The sequence below is a fragment of the Dipodomys merriami genome, unplaced genomic scaffold (genome assembly GCF_024711535.1).
Source record: "Dipodomys merriami isolate MVZ:Mamm:240054 unplaced genomic scaffold, mDipMer1.0.p SCAF_17, whole genome shotgun sequence".
Lineage (NCBI taxonomy): Eukaryota > Metazoa > Chordata > Mammalia > Rodentia > Heteromyidae > Dipodomys > Dipodomys merriami.
Window position 1 is genome coordinate 28613309 of NW_027203048.1, and position 27557 is coordinate 28640865.

Sequence of the window (27557 nt, forward strand, 5' to 3'; positions counted from 1 at the left end):
ACTTGCCTGTTACTTGCTATTATCTTAAAAACAACATCAACATCCAAAATACACTTTTAATATAAGTTCATGGTAGATTATTTTGTAGTCCAGTCTAATTTATATAACACACTATACTTTAAGTGCTTGTATTGAACTCGTATGAATTCTTAATAGTTTTTGACTCCTACACATTCTAAACAATGTAGAATGCCTTCTAAATATAAATGATTTACAGAGTAGTTACATTTCTTTATTAGTATAATAATCAAACCTAAATAAAAGTACAGAAGTCCTGTATCAGGAGCCAGCATAGAATTTATAACCTGTAAAAACCACAGGAGAATGTATTATAATTCAGAAATGTATATGTTCCAATACATGCCTTCCATTATGGTGGCTCTGGTCTCCTGTGGGTATCTCTGAAATAGTAATGATAGACTCTGAACTATTTTCTCTATTTCAAAAGGCTAAATATAAATCATTTATTTATCTACAGTAAAATGAAATGCCAAAATGGCAAAAATTGTGTGACTCAGTATGGTCTTATATTAACTCAAGAGATGATTGGCTGTTATATCTTTTTTTTTGATTAACTGAAAAGGAAATTAAATTAATTATTCTTCAAATATTTAATGTTTAGTGTACAAACTTTTTTGAAATATGGAGGATGGCCATTTAAAAAAAAGAAGCATTAATCATGGTGAAAATCTTTAAAGATACCAGCCATATATCATTAAACTTCTCTACTAGTAATGATGAAATAAGTACGCATGAGAAGAACTATTGATGAAATTGTCAGATATTTTCAATTGATCTATATGGCCAAATTATAGTAATTTGGATGTAGTTGCCAATATGATGGTTTTGTGTTTCTAGAACAATGACTTTATTTAAATGGGTTCATATATTCTGGAATTTTTACAGACCTATCAAAAGTGATAAAGCTCCTAATACTTCAAGTTTAATGGAAAGGAAACATGACTGAGAGTAAATCTTTTCTTTTCTCCTTGGTGGAGTTCCCACATATGAGATATCATCTGATCTTGTTCAAACTACTACAAATTGTTCTACATTTGTTAGGCAATGGAAAGACTGAAAAAAAATTAAGTGAAGTAAGCTAATCCTAAAGAAATTTATTTCCCATGGTTTCCCTTATTTGCAATAATTAGTATACATATAGTATAATCTTATCAGATGAGCTGAAAAGCTCAAAAGCTTTGTACATATGTCAATATAAGATGTTGCTAAGTGAAATGAACCCTAAGATATGGACACAAGAGGTTTGTCTTTGTTGTTATTGTTTTAAATGTACTATGTGATTTTTTGTTTCCTTTGTATGTTATTCCTCCTTTGGTATATCCCCTGTTGTCACTGTACTTGATTTTGGTACCCTTCATCTTGTATATACATTTGTCTAATATGAGCAGGGGAAGGGGAGTAATAAAATGCTGAAACAAGGATACAGGATGACCCATTTCACCAATGATACCCATGGGTCAGTATATTGGAAATGAACTTTATTTTGGGCAGGAGCGTTGGTGGGGTGGGAGGAGTGTGGGGTCGGGGAGAGAAGGGATAATGGAGCAAATGTACTCATTGCCTTATTCATATAACTGTAATCCCTCTGTACAGCATCTTTACAATAAAATAAAAATAAAAAATAAACTAGAAGAGAACAAGGCAAACATTGGGTGAAATCTAGTTGAACTCTTATTTCTAGTAAATGCAGTGATTCTAGTTTTCAAATGAGGAGATCCTAAGTCTCAGTAGTACTAGAGATATTGGGAAGACTAAAATATTTAAGATTTAAAGAAACACTTAACGACCCTATTGTTCTCTTATTATTTGATGAATGAGGAATCTGAAATTCAGAGAAGACTTATTGAAGATTATCCATCTAATTAATACACAAGGCAAACACATATAGATCAACTCCACCATGTTAATGTGTTTGTGAATATCTGTTATGTATTGAGAACCTTTATTTAGAACAATAGAGAAAATAAAGTATTAAATAAGTTATGCATTCTTTTACTAACAACAGTAGTGCATTTTATACTAGTGTAAAATGGGCATGATTGATTAACTTCAGTTGGCACAAAAATGTTTATTTCTAACCAGTGAGGCTGATATGTATTATTCAGGATTATCAACAGTTTTAGGTTTTTAAGTGTTTATTGATTTTATTGTTTTTGTTGCCTGGAACAACCCAGATCTCTAACTTAAGACATTGCCACCTTAGCTTTAGAAATTTAATCTCATATTAATTGGCTGTTTGGTGTAGCAAATAGGACAATAAATTTTAGGTATTTCCAGAAGATAACCAAATATGAGTTGTTCTAAATATTTATACCTATTTAATTTGTATCTGTATTATAGAATTGTCACTAATAAAATTACAGTTACAAAACTATGCTATTTGCAAGAATATTTTACACATTTTATACATTATAAATATCATGTGTGAGCAGTAATCTAAGAAAATTACCTAAGAGAAGTAATTTTAGTGCAAGCTTGTGTGTGATTTTAATACACGATAGTGCTTACAGTTATCATATAAATCATTGGCTATTTTGATATTAGGTGAATTTTCAGTATACACTCATATTTAAGAAGATTTCTGTGTTGTGTGTGTGTGTGTGAGAGAGAGAGAGAGAGAGAGAGAGAGAGAGAATGTTTGAATTAAAAACATCACAGTTTCTAGGCAGGTGTGCTACTGTTGAGTAGTATGCCAAAGTCATTTTGTAGCTGATTATTTATGAGATGGGGGTCTTCTTTTTGTTGAGTTTTGTCTTCTATTACAGCTGGGATGACAAGTTTGCATCATAAGACTCAGCTTCTTTCTGTTCAGAAGTAATCTCATGTCTTTATTTTGCTCAGCTGGAGCTATGTTCCTTCCAATCTGAGCTTCTCAAGTAGCTTTGAGTAAGAGGCCTGTGTCTTAAGACTTCAGTATGGGCTGATAAGTTGGATTTTTTGTTTGCTTGTTTTGTTAAACCAGGAATGGCTAAAAACTGTGAACTCATTTTTAGCTTCCCATTTGCTTAGGATTACAGGCATGAGATACAAGCACTTATCTAGCTATAGCAGAATTTTGGATACCATCTTGGATACAGTAAACCTTAGACTCAACACTGTTTTTTTGCTTGCCTACTGTTCAGTTGGCTGTAGTATTACCAGTGTGTGTCATGTACATCCTCCTAGTCTCACTCTTAGAGATTCGGGAAACTGTTCCAGCCCCAGTTTTTACTTAGGAATCAAGGCTAAGCACTTCCACACAAGATAACCCTATAATGTCTTACATCGCACTTGTTGTTTTTGTTTTTATTTATTTTTCTCTACCTCTGGATCCACTTGTAATCCTTGTTATTTGGGAGGTTGAGATCAAGGAGATCGTGGTTCTGCACAGAATATTCACATGGCTTCTTCTCAACAAATATCTGGGATGCAGTGGGGCAGCTTGTCTTTCCAGATGTGTGGGAGGTTTGGGTTTGGATAATGGCGTCTCTGAGCAAGGCAGGAAAAAAAAATCGTTATAAGATTCCATTTCAATGCAGAAGCTGGACACGGTAGCACTATGATAGAAGCCACAAAATAAGATGATTCATGTACAGACATGGGATTAGAAAAAAACAAAAACAGTCCCTGTCTCAAAAAACATCAGTTCAGAAAGGACTGTACTTAATAGTCGAATGCCTGCCTAGCAAGCCTCGGTCTGGGGAGAAATGCTTGGCAAAGGAAATTCAAAGGAATTCTCACGATGGGTATGTCATGTAGGTTACTATCTACTGTTTTACAAGGTTTGAGATAAATAATTTCAAATATAACTACATTTATTTAATAAGATTGTTTACAACAGGAAATCAATTATATTTAATTAATATTTGTAAGGTCCGCTCCTGGATGGCGAGCAGACTCCACCCTCCTCACAGCAAAGTCTCCGCCCACTACCTGCATTACCTAGGCAACTGCACACCTGGAAGAGGTCACATCTGCATCCACTGAAGTTAAATCTTGATTTAATGTGGCCACACCTTTCCCCACCCATACCCTAGATAAGGCCTACTCCAGGGCCAGAAGCTCTCTTTTCCAGATCTCTCCCAGCCGTGTGGAGGGCCAACATGGCCTGGTGCCAGCCTGAACAATGAATAAACCTACCCCTTACCTGACACGTGCATGATGTGGTTCTTACTCGACCATCTCTCTTTAAAAACCTAACAATATTAATTATATATAACTACAGAAAAAAGCTGAAAACCTTAATAATTTGAAGGGTCATTATCCTATTATTATTACATTGTTCATCATGAAATATGTTAATGAATGGGGAAAATAAGCTTAAAACAATTTAATAATAATATTACTGATGATACTTTCAGATGTGGCACCAAAAATTTATTTAGGTAATTAATTACAAGTTGTTAATACTATGAGTAAAACTTTGTTCAGATAGATCCAAGCTGGCTCATTACTAGAATGAATTGCTCGTAATATTAAATGTCAGCAGGGCATTGGTGGCTTACCCCTGTAATCTTAGCTACTCAGAAGGCTGAGATCTGAGGATAATGGTTCAAAGCTAGCCCAGGCAGGAAACTCCGTGAGACTCTTATCTCCAATAAACCATTCAGAAAATTGTAAGCAGGGCTGTGGTTCAAGTGGTAGAGCACTCGCCTTGAGCTGAAGAACTGAGGGATAAAACCAGGCCAGAGTTGAAGCCCACAATCAAAAAATAATAATAATAAATAAACATCATTATGAACGTTTCTTTCCATAAATATACTTGTATATAGGCTATTATTAGTATGAAAATTTTATTTATATAATGGAAAATATATTTTAGAATATTTTTAGAGACATTACACAAGAAAGAATCCACTTGTACATACATAAGTAAAAAGGACACTCGTAAAAAGTTTCCCTCCCACCCTGATCAGCTGCTCAGTCCTTTTCCAGAGAAAATGGCTGTTTCTTCTCAGAGTTGTTCCCAGGAGACAGTAAGGTTAGTGCTACAGGGAACACATCTGGAGGGTTGATTTTGATCTCTGCCAGTCTCTAGTGTGGGGCTTGAACATTTCTTAACCTCTCTGTGCCTATGTCCTCAAAGTTGGAATCCTGAGGATCCCCTGGGGGAGGGCCAAATGCCTCAAGGTATACAGGAGGCACCTTCTAAGGGTATTTCCTGTAATTACTATGAATTTTCAAGTATATGTATTTCTGCAATAAATGTGTGGAGTCAATTTCCCAAACTGTTACTGAATGTCTATTCAAGGATATGTCGGGTCACTTGGTAATAACCTCACTTCTGGGAGGAAACTTTCTCATACTATTTACTACCTCCCCCAACCCCCCCCCCATGTCTTTTTTTCTCTTATTTCATTTGTTTCTGTCTGTCTCTCTTTTTATTTTTAGTGTGTGTCTCTGTGTGTGTGTGTGTGTGTGTGTGTGTGTGTGTGTGTGTGTGTGTGTGTGTGTGTCCTGGGGCTTGAACTCAGGACCTGGGAGCGATTCCTGAGCATTTTTGCTGCAGACTAGCACTTTACCACTTGAGTAATAGCTCCACTTTCAAATTTTTGGGTAGTTAATTGGAGATCAGAGTCTCATGGACTTTCTTGCTCAGGCTGGCTTCACCATGATCCTCAGATCTCAGCCTCCTCTTAGTAGCTGGGGTTATAGGCATGAACCACTGGTGCCTGTCTGTCTGTCTCTTTTTTGAGAGATGGTTTGGCTATCTTGCCTAGACTAGCCTCAGACTCAGATCAATGTGATCCTCCCAACTCAGTCTCCTGAGTATCCGGGATTAGAGGTGAGTAAAAACAGTAAAACAGTTAATACACTACTAATAGTTAGGAGTCTATGAAATAAGACATTAACTTCAAGAAGACTGATAAATAGCAAGTTATTTTTGAAAAGAAATACTATATTTTTACTGCCAGATAGGAATTAATTTTTTCTTCCTCACTAGACTTTTCTTCAATTAACTGTCAATAAGAGTCTTCATTTCTTGCTTTGATCCAATCTGTGAGTTCACTGATTGAGTAGCTAAATAAATCCTGGTACTCACTCTAAAACAAACCAAAAGAATCCAGTTGTGTGTTCTAGTTAGTTTTCCTTCAACTTCTAAGGATGAATTTTCAAAAAGTGCTTGCAAAAAGATATTTTGTAACAACACATACTCTATGCAGAGAAAGAACCTAGGACTTTTTGTTGATTAACTGAACACTCTTGTCGCAGCATATATTTTAAATATAATTCTGAAAGTAGATTTAGTTCCCCTAGTGACACTGTCATATCCCCACTTGAGTAAGCTATTTGTATGTCTGCCTTTTACACCTGACACTTTCCTTTTCCCACCTCACATTTGTGAAGAGAATTTTTAAGTGCATTCAAGTCCAGGAATTCAAAATTATGGCTCCCAAAGCAAGTGTGACTCAGCCAGGTTGTGAATTAAAGCAATAAAGAAAATGCTTATGTTCAACTTTTTCTTTTGTTCCTTTCAAAGGAAATGTTATTCCTCCAAATGGCCTCAGGAGACAGACACTTCCTAATGATTTGCTGTAGCGAACTTCTTACTGATCTGGTGATCTTTAGTATGAAAATGGAGCTCACCCAAAAGACAGCAATCCAGATAACGCAGAACAGAATAGTTCCAACCTCCTCAACTCTCACAGTCTCCCTAAAGTTTGGCATGCTTTTACTACACTCCAATCCTTACATATGTAGCCTTTACTCAATCACTAAGACAAAACAGAACTCTGTAGTCAATTAAAAACCTTATTTTAAATGAGTTCATAACAAGAGAGTACATTTATATCACAAGATTTCTATCTGTCATCAAGATACTATTTCATTCATTGAGAAAGTTGTTGTAACCCTCCTTAGTAGTTGACACAATGACTTGTTCTTATACACATTCAGGAATCTTGTTTTCATGAAGGAATCTCCTCTAAGTGCCAAGGTGGGCAATCCTCTTATTTATTTGTTTAGGAGAAGCACCTTCTCTAAAATTTGTTGGTAGTGTACTGGTAGTCTTCTTTGTGCTAATCAAATTAGCTTTTCCTTATATGTCTGTTCAAAGATACAATTTCCCTGAAAGTTCCACCTTAACCTTATTTTCCTCAATGAATTTGCACTGGCACACAGTAAGTAAAAATTCAGCATTGTTCTAGATTGACTCAAATTCTGATCTTTAGTGAGACAAGCTACTACCTCCTTACATTCCTAACCACAGAAACAATGTCCCATAAGTGCTTCCTAAATAAGCAGATAAACAAATAAACAGTAGAAAGGCATTAATCAGAGTATATTTTGTAATTTTATTAATTGATGGTTAAAGAAGTCAGTTACCTTTTTTTTAAAACTTTATATGTCCATTGCAAATAATCTATAAGATTAGTAAATATGGTATATTCTGTTCTGCTAGTATAACAATCTGGGCTCCTCCCAATGATAAAATTTCTGCCTTTGCAAATAATTTCTGAGAAATGATTATGAGGAGTCAAGTTCATCTAAGTTTTATACTAATGGGACAAATATGACAAACAGAAGTGGGCAAACTGTTTACTGATGATGACTTGAGTCTTGGAAATACTGGGCATACAAAACTATGAAGCAGGAATGCTAAATTTTAGAAATATAGAATGATAAATCATATGTCAAAAAATAAGACTACATGATAACATGTGTCTTATGTCAATTAGCAGGTGATGTCTCCTGTCTGTAGGGGAAACTGAATCACTCTATTAAGAGGCAGCAGACAGGGAAAGCTCTATGAAAGGTTCCAAGGAATTAAAATGAAACTTTCAGACTGATAGACAAAAGGAGAAGGATGAGTACAATTTAGAGGAGTTAAAATTCATGTGCTATCTGGGCAACAGGGGACAATTGTCAGGACACTAATAGCTGTATTGGCTGTGTTGATAGGCGCAGAGCTTGTTATGAGTTATTATGGTGAATCTGAAAGTGCTGGAGGTGATTAGATAATAAGTGAGTATAAAAGACACTCATGGGCTCCAGTAATTGGGGACCTGTGAATTAAACCAACACAAGACATATTCGCAAAGGAAAAAGTGCATTAAAATACGTTTATATTTTATGTGCATAGAAGTTCACATAAATATGAGCTACACTCAAAAGCATGCTGGGCTCTGGGGTTTATTTGTCATATTAACAAAAGATGATAAATCATAGATGGCAACTAGGGAATATGTGAGGGTGAGTAGGGAAGCTAAGGGTTATTTAAGTTGGGCCTGCTGCAAACTCAACTCCATATCTTCTCCATCTTCCTTTCATAGTGAGACATAAAAATGAATGTCTGCTTTTCTTTTAGGATTTCTTTAATAGAAGGGCAGAAAACTCTTCCTGCAACTGTTGATTATCATTTCCAAATAATCCTTATGCAAAATGCTAAATATGGGTGGTGTGTTCTGATTGCTTCAAAGCTTGAAAGTTTGGACTTTATGTGTATACATAGCTTTTAGTTATTTGTAACTTTCTAAAGTTTTTCCTATTGTAACACGACTATCCAACCTCAGTAAAATCATCATTCTGCTTTGCTGATAAAATTATGTAGGAATTGATCCCAGTTTCCTGGTTCATCTCAGATTCCCAAATTTCCATGAGAGATTCAGTTTCATCTGACCAATTTTGACTTCCTAAATGATGGATAAATCTTAAAACCATCTACTCTTTCCTGTCTGTGAATGCCAGAGATGATTGGGGAAAGATTTATAGTGAGAAGAGAATGAACAAAGGACTGAACACTTAAATATATAACATCCAGTGTGATAATCCCTATAATTGTGTCTTCTTCAGTAATGCATTGGAAAATAATAATACAATGCCACTCTAATGAAGAATTGCATTTCACCTGAAATGTTTTCTGATGTGTCCTAAGATCCATGTTTATGTTCTTTTTATCCAATCTGAGATTTATAAAGGGAATTTTGCCTTTATCAATTCTTTGAAAAATTATGTTAGCTTTAGTAATTACAGTCTGAGATAACATCAGCCTATTTTCAGACAGAATGAGGTGAAATGCCTTAACATTAGTAGCAGAACCACCACAAAATTCCATTAGGAGCCTTTAGATTGCTATAACACCATCTGGATATCTCTTTATTAAGAAAACCGTTTTTTTCACTGATTAATGTATTTCATCATACATTTATCCATGAGCGAAGTGTTAGTGCATGAAAACAATACCACTGTTGCTTGCTGCTAGTCCCTTCTTCTCAAGCAAACATCAATGCCTCTTTTTTCAATGTTTCCTAGAGAGATTCTTAAACTTCATCTTGATATTTAAAATTACTGGCTCTGAAAGATGTTTATGCACAGAACAATTTCACCCTCCTTTTTTCAGATGCACACTCTTGTCAAGGATACTAGGTAGAAGAATTGGATTTTAGCATGAAAAGCACAGAAACAAAAGTTCTATCTGCCAATAAAAGACTGTCTGAAGTGAATGGCATTAATCAGAAGGTGTATCTACAAAGAAGCGTTCAATTAAAAGAAAACAAGCAGCTTCAGTGAATATAGAGTGATATCCTTTACAAATCTGGGCTCCCAATCTAGTATCCTTAAATGTTTATTTGCATTTTGATTGCTTCAAAAACAGTAGGATATTAGTGAAATTCCTCAGAAAGCAAATAGTCAAAAGACTTCATTTAAGGCCTGTAGTTAGTGATTCTCATAGCAGTGCCACACAACACTCTCTTTAATAGGATGCTTTTGAGGAGGCATTCTCAGTTTGTAATTCTGCAGCATATTGCAGGGTATTAAGAATCATGTTTACCATGGCTATAGAATGTTGAGACAAAAGCTATGGTCTCTTTTCTGCATAATGGCCAAAATTAATTATAATTACATAATCATTTATAGAAATAGTATTCATTGCAACACAAATGAACAATTATGTATAGGTCTACCTACCTTGACAATCTGTGGAACCCTGAAAATGAGAAGTGTTTTCATGAGTTGGGAAAAAGAAGTTCCAGTTGCAATATCTGAAGTTATTCTTAAAGTCTCTTTTAGAATGAGAGTTTTACAAAACAAATAGTACCTCCATAGTCCCTTTGGCCCCCACAACTATAATAATATTTTGGTGTTCTGTTCATATATATCCAAACACTTTTGGGTTTGTACATTCAAATGTCTGAAATTTTAACAGTTCAGGAGCTAGTATCTGAGAATATTTTATTTCCACTATGAAAATCAATATGAATCTTACTAAAATACCACAGAAAGTGCAATCTTTTTAAATATTAGTACTTCATATAAAAATTAGAGAGAAACACTTGTCAAAAAATTAGCTATTATGTAAAATCAAGTGTGAAGTAGATTATGTGTGGCAAATTATTTTCCAGGATATCCATTGCCCTTATTTGCTGAGTTATCGTCAGATTGCTGTTATGAATAATTTATAGGCATTTTCCCCTTGTCTTTTCATAAGAAAACAAGTATCAAAAGCAGTTAGGGTTTGGACAGCAGCAATATTATTCAGTCATGCTTATTATTCTTTGTCCACAGGCTCATTGACCATGTATGGGCATCTGTGCAGACATGTATTTAAAGGCATTACCATATAATTATACAATCATATAATATATTATACATAATACATAATACATTACATAATAAATACAATAATATATTACATAATTATATAATAATAATTCCATGTAATTATGGTATTCATATCCACTGAAAGCCAACGAAAACTAAAAGTAAAATTCAACAATGCAATGAGCAAAAATAAGTACTTTTGTCCTACTCCCATCTTTTTCTAAACTCAACATATCCTTATTTCTGTACTGAAATGTTATAAATACCTCATGAGAAACAATATCTTGTATCACTATTTATTGCCTCTGTGGCAGAAGCTGACTTAAGTACTTCTTAGTGTTCACTAATTTCCCCTTTAGGATCAGAAAATAAGCAGTAGCTATTACTATGATCCCATTTTATAAATGGGAAAAATGAGGTATATAAAGCCACCATAATTCTTTTAAACTTTCAGGACAGGTAAAGGATGAAGCCAGGAATTGAAAGCAGTCAATGTGTAGGAAAACCCTTCTGCTTACTATTTAGTATCACATCATGGCTTAAATATGCTTGATAGACAAGGTGTTTTGAGGTGATGTGTTAAGCCATAGTAATGTGATGTGTGATGTCATCAAGAAATTAACATAAATTCTATTTACATTTTTGTTTATTAAATGCCTTGCATGTTAGTGTGAAAACTCAGTCTCCAGCCTGTGTAGTAGTACTTCTTTTTCTTTTTTCTTTTATTGTAAAGATGCTGTACAGAGGGGTTACAGTTACATGAGTAAGGTAATGAATGAATTTCTTGTCGAGCATTGTTACCCCCTCCCTTGTAGTTCTTCCACTATACCTTCCCTCCCCCACCTTGCTCACTTCCCTGCTGCCCTGAAAGTTGTACAGTTCATTTCCAATATAGTGTCTTGTGAGAATCATTGTTGCAATGGATCATACTGTGTCCTTGCTTCAGCGTTTTGTTATTCCCCTTCCACTCCCCAAATTACATAAATGTAAATACAAGATACAGGGTACCAAATGTACAGTGAGAGCAGGAGATATACCATAGGGAGAAGAACATACAAAAGAAACAAAGAAAAGCACATAGTACATTAAGAACAACAACAATAAAAATAGACCTCTTGGTATCCATATCTTGGGGTTCATTTTACTTAACATCATCTTATATGATCATATGTACACAGCATTTAAGCTTTTTTGCTAATCTGATAGAATTATCCTAGATGTATATTAATTATTGCAAATGAAAGAAACCATAAGACCTATATTTTTTTGGGTCTGGCTTACTTCACTTAATATGACTTATGACTTTTTCCAAGTCTTTCTATTTCCTAACAAATAGGGGTGGTATCATTCTTTCAGATATATATATATATATATATATATATATATATATATATATATATCACATTTTCTTGATCTTTAAACAAGCCCACCATAGCACCTCATACACACCAAGTTCTCCACAAATGACCTATTGTTTGATAAAAGTTGATATAGTTTAACTTCTTCCTATTCACTTAACCTGACTCCTTTTTCCCTTCCCCCTTCTGGGGCTTAAACTCAGGTCCTAGGCACTATCTCTAAGCTTTTTTGCTCAAGGCTATCATTTTACCACTTGAGCCACAGCTCCACTTCTGGCTCTTTTGGTGCTTAATTGGAGATAAAAGTCTTACAGACTTTTCTCTCTGGGCTGGCTTGGAACCACAATTCTTGATAGCTAGGATTACAGATGTGAGCCACTGGCACAAAGCATTTGCCTTTTTTAAAAAAAAATTCAGAGTTTTCAGCAATAGAAATTTTATTAGCAGTAGATTTTTCAGCTTTATTGTGTAGATGTGAAATTCTCAGATATCCCTAAAATGGATCATCTGGTTTCAGTAGGAACTTCTCTCCTGATAGGCCAATAAATGTATTTGCTTAACTCTTTTTATAAAGACCAGAAGGGCTCTATTAGGTTGCTCATTTTCTTTTGGTTCTGAAATCCCCCTCCTATTCACTGCTGTGTTCTACACTTTAGATGATAACCTTGCAACCACATTTTAATTAGGCCTCTCCACATATTCTGGACTAATCATGCTATTGGGTGAAACAAGAAGGTGACTGGAGAGTGGTGTGCTGACAATGCCTGCCTGGTGATTTGTATTAATATACCCTGGAATTGGCTTTAGCTTTTCTTTTGATAGTCTTAGAGTCTGAAATTAGTTAGCAACTCTTTCTCTCTGTGTCCCATCAGCCCCGAGTGGACATCTATCCTACATATTTTGGGGTTGATTTACCATCTCTTTATTTAATTGTTTAAAACAGTTATGTTACTTTTGTATTCCTTATTGGACTCAGACTGAGGGAAAACAGCATATTTGCACAGCTCTTAGTAATGCATTAAACCTAGTTTGTATCATGCTGGTATGATACTTGGATTGTTCCTGAATTTCATTATTTTCTACTGATTAATTGTTGGTGTACCATCAGCAACAAGCTTTATTTGTCTGTATGAGGTGATATGTATTTATATTCAAATAACCTCTTTGACCCTACTGTTTACATAGCTACCAAACATGACTTCTAAGAAGAAATAACTCTACAAGAGTTATACAGCTCCAATTAGCTTGCCATGAGTATGTTTACAATAGCTAAACATTGTCCAGAACTATAACTTTTCCAGACAATTGCCTCTGTAAAAAATAAACCAACCAGAAAACATGCTTTGGTGCTTTATGTTATTCTGAAATTGTCAACCACTGAAAAGTAAAAGATAGTTTCTTACAAGCCTGCCAACTGAAAGTTAATAGAATAATTCCTTGAGCTCTCCAGAGCAGTGAGAGTCCATTGATGGTGATAGTATCTTTCACAGACATTCCCATAGGAAGGTTCAGATGATGTTGGCATTGCTAATTCCTAATAAGTAACCACTCAGCACACAGACTTTTTCTACAATCATACTTTTTAACCTGGAAAATGTAAATGCACAGGTTTCATTACCCCAAGTAAATGGAGAAAATATATGATGACATTTTCCTCTTTCTTCCCTTACTGGATTTACCAGTTCCAATATTAGAGATTATGGCAAAGTAGAAGAATATGACAGAGGGACCCTTGCTGTTATCATTGCTTCTGGTTATTTTCCCCCAAGAAATAGTCTTAATCCTTTGGTCAATACCTATGTTATTCATAGTTCTAAATATTGCCGAGTGTATAAAATCAATATACATCAAGTTCTGTATGTCATAGACTTCTGGGTTTAGCTGAAGAAATAAAGATAACACAGTTAATGTGTGTGTGCCCGGGTGTATACTAAATTCTACTAGGTACAGTAAAAAGAAAAGTATCTGTCCAATCTTAAACAAGTTAAATCAGCAAATACTTATTAAGCACTTTCCATTTGTACCACATTGACTTGAAATTCATTAAAAGTTAGAGATAAAATCATTGAATCAAAAATGATATAGGGGTCCGGGCGCTGGTGGATCACACCTGTAATCCTAGCTTCTCAGGAGGCTGAGATCTGAAGATCGTGGTTCAAAGCCAGCCCAGGCAGGAAAGTCCGTGAAACTTTTTTTTTTTGGCAAATAAAGCTTTATTTTTTATTATTTTTTATTGTGAAAATACTGTACAGAGGGGTTACAATTACATGGGCAAGGTAATGAGTACATTTCTTATCAAGCATTGTTGCCTCCTCCTTTGTTTACCCTTACCATCCCTTCCCATCCCCCCCTCACTCTTCCTCCTCCCCCCACACCCACCGGCACCGAAGTTGTAAAGTTCATGTTTCGATATAACGTCGTATACATCTCATTGTTGCAATGGGTCCACCTGTATCCCTATTTAAACAATAAACCACCAGAAAACCGGAAGTGGCGCTGTAGATCTGGTGGTAGAGGGTTCGTCTTGAGCTGAAGAGCTGAGGGATGATGCCCAGGCCCAGAGTTCAAGCCCCAGACCGACAAAAAAAAAAAAGAAAAAAAAGAAAAAAAAAGAAAAAAGAATGATATAGGTGGGGTCAAACTTAGTGATCCCTGTCTGAAAACCCAGCTGTAGTATAGATGGAGTGTTAGGATATTGTTCAAGTCAAGCCCAACCCCCCTAAAATATTAAGAAAATCTTATCACAAAGGAACGCCCTTATATTACTGTATAGAGCATCTTTCTTGCTTGTTATCTTGAGGATGCTGCCATCTTCCATATATAAATTTGCCCAGTAAGTGCTTTGGGCCAAACAGTCTGGCATCTTATGATCCCTACTTTGAAGTCATAACCAACCAGCTTGTGGAAAGATGAAAGCAACTTCTCCAAGTAAAACTGCTGGTACAATTTTGGGAATGATATAATCACATGTTTGGTAGAACAATACATCATCATTGGGTATTTAATTACAGTTAAGTACTCTTAGAAAACATAACATACAATATAGGTATATACATCTGTTATTATTCCTTTATATTAAGCTAAAAGCAAGAGTACAGTCTCTGCTTGTAATTTAGGGGCACAGAGCTGATTCTAGCTTTTTATTTCTCATTGTTTTGTAATTTCCTTTGCTCATGATGAGAAACTTGGTATCTGTCATCTACTGCTCATTGACTTATTTCTTCATCTTGCATACATGTATATAGTACAGAACTCTTTTCTGTGTGTAGCAACATTATTACATAGAGTGCAATGGTCATGTAAAATTATTTTGTTTGTTGATTTGTTTTCCAGTCAAATTTTATTTTTTCAAACTCACTTATGTCATCTTCATTTGGTCCCTAGTGTTTGTTTTAGTTTATATCAAAGCACACTCTTTTAAATATGAGGTCCAAGGAAAGGAACTTAATACTCTAATACTGTACACAATATTTTTTCATCCTAAAATTTCTTCTATGTATCTTCTTTGACTTGCCTTCACTACTCTCAGAAAACATCTGTTAAATGTTTAGAAGGGTATAGATACTTGAATTTCTGATGCCAATTTATAACTTGACTGATTAGCTCTCCATCACCTAAATCACAAAGAATAAACTTCTTATAATGATATGTAGAATTTCTTATGATTTATTTTATTCTCATTTAATCTCACAACTTCTCTATCATACCAAATGACATTTTTTTTTGAATAGGTGAGTTAGTCACTCTCTCCTGAGTATTCACGCAGCACCTAAAACATACTCACAGCTTCTCCCACCAAATTGTATCATTTCTGTACATGTCTTTCTAACTTGAAATTGAGTTTCTTTACAGCAGATGCTGAAGAACATCAGGTCCATGTCTTCAGCACTATGGACAATTCTTCATGCATAATAAGAGCTTGGTTGCTGTTGGCTAACTGATAAAGGTCCTGTGTGAAGTAGACTGAGAGTTGAAGGTCATGAGGAGAATCAGAAACAGCAGGAATCGTAATATTGAGATCGTTAAGTCTATGAAATACATCTACTGGTGTAAACCATCAACACGTTCAGATGGCATTAGTGGCAAATGAATGGCCCTAATTTAAAGCATTTGCCAAAGATTGCTATGGCCTTTTACAAAGTGAGAAAAGAATGAAGGCAATAACATATTTTTATCAAAAATGTAGGAAAGTCAGAGATGGTTTTGTGGGATATAGGACCTGAAAAGAAGAATGTTTTGAGTCTCAAGCTTTATGAAATTATATTTCCTTGAATAAGATAAACAAATTGAGTGAAAGTAATTAATTTTACTCAGACTGAGGTAATTAGGGAATATGACAATGAAATACCAAAAATCCAAGATCTTTTAACAAAAGACCTCTAAATCATGGAGAATTTAAACAATTTGGCAAGATTGGAGATTGCACAGAAGGTACAGATAGCACAGAAAATATAACCTAAGTTAGTATCATGTAGGCTGAGATATTCAAACAAGTCTTGCAGATCAAGTCAAGTATAAGTCGTGTCCCCAAAAATGAATCATCGTGTGTGATGGGAAATTGTTTGCTAGCAAAGAGAAAAACACATAGAGGTGAGAAATCTTAAATGTGTGCAAGCTATCAGTGGCTATATTAATTTGGAAAAAATAAGTAGATTTAAATAAGTAGATTTACTAAGAAGACTTAAAATATCTCGTGAAAGCTCATGGAAATACAGAGATTCAACTATGGTTAACAAACTTATGAAGACGTGGACTCTCCCCAAAGAACCTACCATATTGATTATATTCTTGTCTAAGTAAAGGATGAGTTAGGTTTTGAAGGGCTTTCCATTGACTTCTAAGCCTTATCTCACTATGCTATGAGCTCTATTAATGTCTTCTCTCACTGACTAGGTATCAGTGTTATAGCTTCTGGGTCGGACTTAGACATAAAATAAAGCTTCTCCTAAAGCAAGACCAAATCTCTTCTCTGAGAAGGGCATATTGAGTTTCCTGCCTCTTTTTTCCATGTCTTCTCAAAGCTGTGCAGATCAACAGCATGTAAGATGTTTGTGCCCACTTCAGTGCTACAGCTTCCTGATAGTCCATGGTTTCCAAGAAAAATGCTCTTCTTAAAACATTAGTCCAATGGCTTAGTTGGTTCTCCATTTGACAGTTTCACTCCACTTTGATTTTATGAAGCAATAAATGTTACCTACCAGCTGGATTTACTCAGACCATTTATCCAAACTGTTCACTACTAAGCGGATAATGTATGGGATAATTGAAAAAAATACCACCAATTTATAAGTGGTTATAAAAAGAAATTTAGTTTTGAAAACTCAGTACAGCATTTGCCTTCTAATAATCATCTTGTTAAATTGTTTTCAGGGTCCTCATGTGTGTGGGGAGTCATTGTGTTGCATCTCAAGGTGCCTGAATGTGTGTGTGTGTGTTGCATGTTGTATATTACAATCCTGGTAAATATAATTGTGAATGCATCAAAGGCAATTAAGCTATGTGATTTTGATTAGGTTTATTATCAAACTGAATTAAGCTTGAAGTATGGGGGGAAATCCTCTACTCAAGGTTTAATTTACTGTATAAAATTATTGTTATTCTCTAAGGCTAACAAATCATTTTGAATATGGCATTATTGGTCATTATATAAAACTCCATTCTTTCCTGAATACGTAGTGAGTTTCAACTAACATTACACACAATGACTAAGGCTCTGGGCACACATGGATTAGATTTTTACAATTATTTGCATAAACACAGAGTACAGACATATGGAGTCACGTCTTCCCATGATCCCCATATCTTGGAATCACTCAGAAACCAGTTTCCACCTTTGTAACTCTGATTTCTGTTAGGCCATAATAACACCTGTCCTTGGTCTAGGCAATTGCACAACCAGCAGGCAGAAGAATACTTAGCAGAGTTCTTGGCTTAAAATAGGTACTTGACTCTCTATTTAAGGATGAGGTGAGGAACAGAGGGGAAGCAGATTCTGACCTAGAATTAAATCTCAAAGTTGGTGCTTTAATTCACCTTATGCTGATTTGGCTCTTGCTCTGAGGCTTTGTGATCAGCTGTGTGACTGCATGACAACAACCATCTACATCTAAGATTGTAGCCAGCTTTTTACCCAACCCCTCCTCCCAGATGACACTCAACTCTGCCTGCATTCTCCTCTGGAACAACATTCTGTCTTCTTCCTCCTCTTTATTCTTTGTTTCTATGGCACTAGGGATTAGGGTCAGAAGCTCATACTTGGCAAGTCAAGCACTCTACTACTTGAACTATGCTCTTCAATACTTTTTTGATTTGTTTTTGTTTTGGGAAATAATTGAAGCTAATTTAGAACTGGCCACAAACTACCTACCTCTGCCGCCTACCTCTGCTTCCTAAATACAAGGGATTGCAGATGTGTGACATCATGCCCGGCTCAATTTTCTGCTTCTTGAGGGAAACCTGATCTCTGACTCCACTCAGCTATCAGTGACCACATTCTGCCACATGACAACACTCAGACCCCTGCCTGTCCTCCATTTCCTTAGAACATCGTACTGACCAGACTACTTCTTAAATCCCTGAGACTAAATTCTTGGACTGCCCCCATCTCTCAACTGTGACTCTTCCCTAACTGTGCCCTGATTACTTAGTACCATACTCTCTCATTGTACCATTTTATCACCATGATAGTTCCTCTGCCTATCTCAACTTTGCTAGTACATGCTGCTCTTTGCTTCCATCCTGTTGTCCCTTTTCTAAACCACAGTCATTCCCATAACTACCTTATCTCCATGACTGCACCCTGTTGTTAAACACAAATAGTTTTTGTTCTTTGCTATTATGGAGCCCATTCTCTTTTTCCCATGCAGAGTAGTCTTTAGTCCTACTATACTCTTTTCTCTAATGATGTCACATCATTTTATAGTCTCCTGGTTGCTGTTTGATGAATACAGTTTTGCCCAGTGATTGCACTCAGTTCCTTTGGTGCCACAAGCTCTCCACCACATTCTCTTTGCCAAAATCTTCACCAATTTCCTGGTCATCCTCACATAACTCACCTTATTGGCCCTACTGTGTTGACCTCACTCTCAAAATGACTCTCAAACAACAATTTGTGTTCTTTTCTGTAAAACATGCAACACCTATGCTATTCTTATATCTACAACAGGGATGGGCAGAGAGTAAATATTTTAGAGTGGATACTTGATTTCCCTATGGCAAGTGCTCACTTTTGAGGTTGGTAACTTCAGAGACTGCAGGAAAACAAATGTATGTGGTTGTGATTTAATAAAACTTTTCTTACCAAAATCTAGACATGATTGTGATTTAGTTAAACTCTTCTTATAAAATCTGGCAGTAGTGAAGACATGGACCACAAATTCTGGTTTCCAATCTCTGGTCATCTTTTGCCTTGTGATAAGGAATTAATACACTTTACCATCATTTTAACCATTGCAAGTGAAAGTAAACATTTCCTTATTGCTACTGGAAAAAGTCGAAGGAATAATCACATTGATAAGCTATATTGATTTGAGATAAAAATAAATGAGGGCTTATAATCACCTAATAAATCCTCCTTCTTTTTTCAGGTAAAGAAAATTAAACAGTAGTGAATTCTCCAGCCTACATATTCATTTCCTAGAACAAACTTAGATTTATGTTAGAAGAATCTTTTCCCCTACATTTAGTAAAAGAAACACTGGAAATGTCCAATAGTCAGTGTGTGATACCTCCCTCCTAAACGCCTAGTGATCACAAGTATGAGGTCTTTTTAAAGACTGTAGAAAGGTTGTATTGGCCTCCATGTGCTTCTCCCCTCCCTCTATAATATCTGTAATTCCATTGCTCATCATATTCCTCCTATGGTTTTTACTCTACCAGGAAAACACTACCACAAATTACTCCTCTGAATATGAATGCATGTTAAATTCTGTACTGATATATGGTCATGATGAATCAAATACAAAGAGAACATTCAGTTTTAGGTACAAGTGTATAAACATTATGCATCTATCAAGTGCAGCTTTTGAGCAAAAAACTGAGTTTAAACCCTAGCATTAGACTGAAAACATGGCTTAATGTTAACGTGCATTTCTAGAAAGGATCCAAGCCACATTACTACTAATATAATTTAAAAAATAATAAATACCTCTAGATCATTATTTTTTGGCTATAGAAATCTTAAGCAGTTTAGTTAATTTTCCAAAGCCAAATTTCTGGAACTGTAATATGAAGTAATAATGGTATTAAAAGAGAAGGTTGGAGATATAGTAAAGACTCAACTAACTTAAGCAATGATAGCTAAAACCAAGTAGATCCTCTGAGCAGTTAACAGTATTCACCTAAATGTTACAACTAAATAGGAAATTTATAGAACAATGGTGCCTGGAAATTTTTTGGTGGTTTATACTAATTTATTATTTAATTGATTCACATACAATTACCATACAACCCTATAGAACAAGTAGAATTAGCCCCAATACACATTTGAGAAATTTAAATCTCACAGTTAAGTGATTTTCACTAGCCAATTCTGTTTTCTAGTGGTGGAAATTCTCAAGTGTCATTCTCAAGAAAACTGATTAACTTAAGGACCTATTGCCTGAATCATATGAAATGGCTTTGTGGAGAAGGACATCTTTCAGTATGTTACTAGATTTCTGGTCCAAGAAAACCCAAACTTAAATAGTTTTTATTTTATTTTATTTTATTGTAAAGATGCTTGGAATTTCTAAATTATCCTGTTTATATTTACTGTTTGATGTTTGAAATATGTTTACCTTAAGTAAAACCCCTTTATTTGAGAATTTGGAATCTAATAAAGTGTGCATAATCTTGACAGTTGGCACTGTGGTGTTTGACTCCTACTTACACCACCAGCCTTCATGTAGAACTTTATGTCTTCTGCCTTTTCTCTCCACTGAAGCTGGCAAATTCTCTGTTACTCAAAATCTCCAAATCTCTACAGCTTTGAGATCTTCCAGGAAGATTGCTCACCACTAGCAAAACACACTTATTCTCTGCCTAATGATACTGACTCTTTGTATCTCATTTATCATTTCCTTTAGAAGGCATTTTAAAATTCATTTTCAATTTATTGTTAACTATCTTTTATTTATTTATTTTTATTGAAAAGGTGATGTACAGAGGAGTTACAGTTATCTAAGTCAGGTAATGAGTACATTTTTAAAAATATTTTTATTGTAAAGATACTGTGCAGAAGGGTTACAGTTATATGAGCAAGGTAATGAGTCCATTTCCTATCAAGCATTGTTACCTCCTCCGTTGTTTTTCTCCTATCATCCTTTTCCTCCTCACCTCCCCTATTCTTCCCTCCCCCGCAAAGTTGTAAAGTTCGTTTTCAACATAGTGTTTTGTGCATCTTGTTGTTACAATGGGTCATCCTGTATCTTTATTTCAGCATTTTGTTATTTCCCTTCCCAAAATTAAAAAAATGTATATACAAAGTACAGGGCACTGGAATCAAATACAGTGAAAACGGGTTATACCATGGGGGAAGAACATACAAAGAAACAAAAAAATCACTTAGTACATTGTAAGTACATTAAAAAGAACAGCAAGAAAAGTTCACTTTGCTTATCCTCAGCTTATATGGTCATATGTACATTTTTTTTAACAGTGTCACCTCTTCCCTCCTCTTCTCCCAGCTTTTTCCCTCCGACTCCTTCCTCACAAGCTGTATAGTTCATTTTCAACACAGTGTCTAGTAAGCATCGCTGTTGTATTAATTTACCGTTTGTCTCACCATTTCTGTGCTCTCCCTTACCCTCCCCAGATCAGATAACTTACATACATTAGAAAAAGTACAGAAATAAAAGCAGTGACAAACAGAACAAAACATCAAAAATCCCACAAAAAGTAAAATAAAAAACCTTTTGTTTCCAAGTTCAGTTTGATAAGTATCATTTTATATGATCACATGCACATGACTATTGTGCCTTCGTGATCCTCTCTTAATAATATCCTTCTTTGATCTCACTGTGTAAATGTTTACAGTTCTTTTTAATTGATCATGTCCAAGTGTAATTTTTTGTCTCTTACCACCCATTGTGTTTATTTGTAGATTTGTAGGTATATTATACTTTCCACAAAGAGAGAAACTATGAAACCTCTGTTTCTTTGGGTCTTTCTTACTTCACTTTATGTAAGTTTTTCCATTTCTTTACGAATGATGTAATATCATTCTTTCTGATGGAAGGATAGAATTCCATTTTGCACATATACCTTATTTTCTTGATCCATTTGTACGCTGAAGAGCATTTCAGTTGATTCCATATCTTGGCTGTGTTAAACAATACTGCAATAATCAAGACAAGGATGTCCACTCTCCCCACTCATCTTCAATACAGTACTGGAATTCTTATTCAGAGCAATAAGGCAACAGAAAAGCATAAAGGATATCAAAATAAGGAAAGAAGAAGTAGAACAATCCCTCTTTACAGACAACATGATCATGCACTTAACTATCTTTAAAACAGTTGTAAAATAATCCCACCTGTCAAGTGGTATTCACAATGCCTCTTGATCATCCAACTTTAGTTAAATTCCTCACTTTTATGTCTATGTGGCAATAGCTATTATAACTAGTTAAATGTGAATTTAAAATTTGTTTTAGACTCTTCCAATTACAATACAAGCTCCTTAGAGGCGGAGTCTACGTCATTTTAAAATTGTGTTTTGTTGTGTTTCTCTCCTTGCTTGGCTTTCATGTCCCTCCCCTATTCAGCCCTCAATGTTTGATTGACTAAGGTGTAAGTTCTAACCAGTTTCAAGTCATGAATCCCAGAGAATCCCTAGAAGACAGTGAGGGCCTCACCAACTGTGTAAGTTGAGGAAAGAGTAAGAGGAACTGTCAGAGGAGAGAACTGTTATGGAGACTGAAAGAAAACAGGTGCATTTACTACTTCAATTTCCATCCTAAGTAGCCCACAGTGGACTCTCCTTTGTATTTATTTCCACAATATTGCCACTGCACACTATAAATAAACATATTAGTGACAGCTATCAGTCCAGATGTGGAATGTTGGCTATCACCCATTGAAAGTATTGGAAAGAATCAAAGAAAAAAATCAGAGGACAAGTTGATGAGTAGTATGCTAAAAATCATAAAACAGTAGTTCTGGCTATAGTAGGTTTGGGTTGGCATTGCACAACTGAAGGGAGCCAATCTCTTGAATCTGTAGCTACATACCTAAGCCAAGAGGTTTTTAGATAAATTTTCATGTAATGAATCCTTATTGTTTGATCTGAGCATACTCTCTTCTTGAAGAAAATTGTAGTATTTTAGTAGAGTAGGCAATGATAGTGTTATGTTTCAGTCTAGGACATTTAGCTCCTGTTTTCTGGCAGGAGACACCATTTTAAGCTGAATCTGAGACAACCATTCTGTGGATTTATTTTTTTTACTAGTTAAAAGTTAATTTGAGTCTGTCATTTAGCTAGTACACAGCATCAAAACATTTATTTTTAAAGTTTTGAAGTATGGACAGAGCTAAAAGGAAAGAGAACAAAGGGAATGTCTGTTATTTGAATACAACATTCAAACAAGATCACAAAATAGAAGAGTCTTAAAGAATCAGTAGTCAGAATAAGAGAATTATAACATTTAATTTTGAAAGTATTAGAACTATGTGGGTGCAGGTGGATAAGAAGAAACATGCATTTAGACTTTGGCTCAGTAATTATTATGTATAATATTAGACTACTTTATTACAATAGACCTGCAGAGACTAGATTCACAGAATAACAACATCTAATTATATCAACGGGACTACCTCTATGTTTTACAAAGTGAGCATATTCCACATAAAGAATTTTGTGCCATATTTGAGATCAGCAAGAGGTTTATGCATTCTTTTTCATTAGACACCTAAAAGTCCCTGAGGTACCCATCAACAATAAATTTAGACTTTCATTTTATTTGAATGACTTAATCATTCAGACACATTTTCCAGGGAGAAGACTCTGACACTAAGAGGCAAGTTAAATTCTTTCATATGAATGATGTCAACTAGCCAGAACTTTTCTGAAATATTGACTCTTCTGAGTTAAATTATTCCCACAAGAGTAGGAACATGTGCTCCAAGATGCAACTAGAAAATTCAAACCAAATGAGTTTACATTGGAAATGCCTGTTTCTGAACAGCTCTTCAGTACCTTTAAAACTAATTCTTCTTCGGGCTTTTATATCCCATTATCTCTGTTCTCTCCTCATCTTATTCCTCAAGAAACAACTATAACAGAAAGTAAGGACTTAGGATGAATTGGGACAAAGTATTCAGTAACTTTGACATTCATTTTGTTCCTTTAAGCCACACTGCAATAAAGGGTGTCTCGGTGGTTTGAAAATATGATTTGTGGGTTCACTACATATAAAATATTGAATAGAGTCTGGTGCATATTAGGTGCTCAGTGCAGTTAGTTTAATATTGAACAGAAAACGAAATATAGGGGTTTCTCATTATACATGCCTTTTAAATTCTATCTCCATTGACCACCTCCAAGTCTTTCCTTTCTTTGTAAATCCAAAGTGTCAAGGTATGTCTCCATATTGGGCTCTATTTTTGCCCCTTCTCACCTAGCAGTCTCTTCGTCACTATTTATTGTTTAATTCAACAATGTTTCAAATATTAGATTTGAGAAAAACAGACTAAGATTCAAGAATAACTTAATATGGAAAAATGAGATTAAAATTTTACAGGCATTTGAAAAACCAGTCCAGCAGGAAATGAGTTGCTGGCAGTCCTTTAAAGGCTCACAGGGAATCTCTCTTATCCCTTGCTGATAGTACTGGGCCAGTGTTGCCCACACTGTGCTGTGAACAGAGCAAAGGGGTCATTTTCTGCACAGAGGAAGAGCTCATGGCTATTGAACAGGGAAAATATGCACTTACCCGTCTTAAATGGACAGCTTCTGCAGTTAGAATTATCTGGTGTGTCCTCCACTAGGCTTTCACAGTCTCCAGCAAGCCTCTATAACTCATTGGCTCTCAGCAGGACAGGCTCACTGGTAATATAACATGTGTTCATCTCATGCTCTCCTCTCCATGAAAGTTCATTATCAGATTGCTTCAAGTGAGATTTAAAATTTTCTAGCACATGAAAACCAAATTGAGCACACACACATACACACACACACACACACACACACACACACACACACACACACACAAACACACATACACACACACACACACACACTAGTTAAGGGGTTCCCTGCTTTTTACTGTATCAGAAAATTCCCACTATCTGTTAAGATCCACTACCTGTCTATTTAACTTCAGACTCCTTAATCAATCACAACAAATTTCTTTGCATACATCCATACAGTCAATCAGTAAATAGTTATCAAATGTCTTTCATGCTTAAGGTTTTTATGGTAGAGGTGATAGAAGTGGTAAGGAAGTCCACCATGAAAATTTCTATCTTCAAATAGTCTAGGAATTACACAATGTAACTATCACTTTATCTGCCTTGTCCTTGTTACACATGTACCTGTTCATGATAATAGGCTCAACCCACTAGAGAAGTGGCCATACCTTTCAGAGTGATAGGTAGAGGAACAGCCATGCCATCCAAGGTCCAGATGGATATTTCCTCTGAACCCCTCTTTTTTAACATAGAGTGGGAAAGGGCCAATGAATTTTTCTTCATGATGCTTATCAGGTGAAAAAATTCGATTTGGAAAAAAGAGAAAAGGCAGGTAAAAGTTATCTACAAATAGTAAATCAGTACATGGAAAGCTAAGAGCAAGGTAACCATGCTTTTAAAATATATCTAGATTTTAGAAAATATTTAGATATTGTGGAATATTCACACAAGATTATCTCATTTCACTTGCAATTTAAATATCTTTGTTAATGTAAATCTAAATACAAATACATGATTATAAAGGAAACCTATGATCCTATGCATATAATGGTAGCCATTTCATCAACAGAGCAGAAAACAAACACTGATATGAAAATCAAAAAACTGAGTTCATAGTAACTAAGAAATACAGAGAAGAAAATAGCAAAAACAAAACACCTGGAAGCAGGAAAATGATGGCCAGTACTTTTGAGTTATTGAACTAAGGCAAAGGTGACCTCAAATCAATGTTCAACAAGAAATGTACTCATATTACTTATGTAACTATAACCCCTCTGTGTATGACCTTTACAATAAAGTGAAAATTTAAAAGCCTGTTCTATACCTATAAACATATCCACAAACACATACAGGATTGCATTTACCTGTGTATCTATAGAAAGAGAATATGGTTGCAGTTCTGGGATGATCTGAGGGAACTGGAGTGATGGAGAGGGAAGTAGATGAGAATGCCAGAGGGTGAGCGAGAACGCAAGATGCTGTGCCTGTGAATGAAGATGGCATAATGAAACTTACTGAACGTTTTTGAATAACTGCAAATTGGGAGGATCCGTAAAGGGAGAGTAAGTGAAGTGGTAACTGTGAGGAAAGTCCTGTACGTGGTGCATATCAGGGGAAATCCCTTTGAGAACTTATACACATTTCAAAAATGATGAGTCTTGTCAGGGCTACTAGTAGGAAGGGAAGGGTTACTGGAGAAAGTGAAGAAGGATGAAGATGGTTGAGATACATTATGTGAATCTATGCGAAAATGACCCACTGGAGAATGCCAATATTCGTCTGGAGAGGAGAGAAGAGGAGGTAAGGGAAAATGAAGGAAGCATTGAGTTCGATTAAAGAACATTGCATACCTAGATGGACATTTCAAAATGACCATACAAGGATATATAATCCACTTGTACATCACTTGATGCTCATTGAAAAAAAAGTTGGAAAAACTAGCCTGGGACAGGAAAATCTTTGAGTCTGTTATCTCCAACTAACTACCAGAAAATACCAAAATTAGAGCTGTGTGTCACATAGTAGACCACCAGATTTGAGCCCAAAAAGCCAAGGGAGAGAGCCCAGGCCTTGAGTTCATGGTCCGGAATGGGCACAAAAAAAGTGGGGAAAAAAACTCATCTACAGACACAGAAAAGCAAAGTTGGAGCAGACAGTAAGTATGCAATTGTTACCAAAGTTATGGAGATGCTAAGCGACTCTATGATTTTATGAAGAAATATGAATTAAATTGAATGTAAGTAAATGAATAGCACAGACTAGCTTTTGTTTTGTGCATATGCCATAAGATTTAAAAGGAAGTTCCTAAGTTCCACAAAAACTACTAGCAAAGAGAATTTTACCTGTTAGGAAAATGGGGTATTGGATTGCTTAAATTTAGTTTGTAGATACCAATATCTGACCATTATCCATGACATTCCTAAAAAGATAGACCTAAAAATTCTAGATATAAAAAATGTACAGTGTTAGTAATAATGTTTAGAAGCCCAGAGGGCAAAGGAGAAAACAGACTACAGGGCAACCTCCTTGAAACACAAATATCTTTTCAGTGCTTTTTATATTCTAGGCGCATATGGCCACAGTCAAGCTCCAGAGGCAACAAACATTAGTGGTAATTTAAGGGGAAGAGATAGATCTGAAAAGAAAACTAAACATTAACCAAGAGCATTATGTAAAAATTTTAAGAGAAAATCATAAACCCAAGGCTACTTATTTTATTTTATTGCCTAGCAAAAGTCATCATTGCTTATAAAACATGGCTTTATATCAA

At 35.3% G+C, this 27557-nt stretch overlaps 1 long non-coding RNA gene across 1 annotated transcript in view; it reads right to left on the minus strand.

The window, feature by feature from the left end:
- Positions 1–21047: 21047 nt before the first annotated feature.
- Positions 21048–27557, minus strand: part of LOC138829044 (uncharacterized) — a 33864-nt gene continuing 27354 nt past the window's right edge. Inside the window, exons 3-6 of the long non-coding RNA XR_011372476.1 lie at positions 26152–26271; positions 25456–25574; positions 24811–24923; positions 21048–22277 (exon numbers count right to left, since the gene is read on the minus strand). This is a non-coding gene — a long non-coding RNA (uncharacterized lncRNA). The remainder of the gene's footprint in view (positions 22278–24810; positions 24924–25455; positions 25575–26151; positions 26272–27557) is intronic.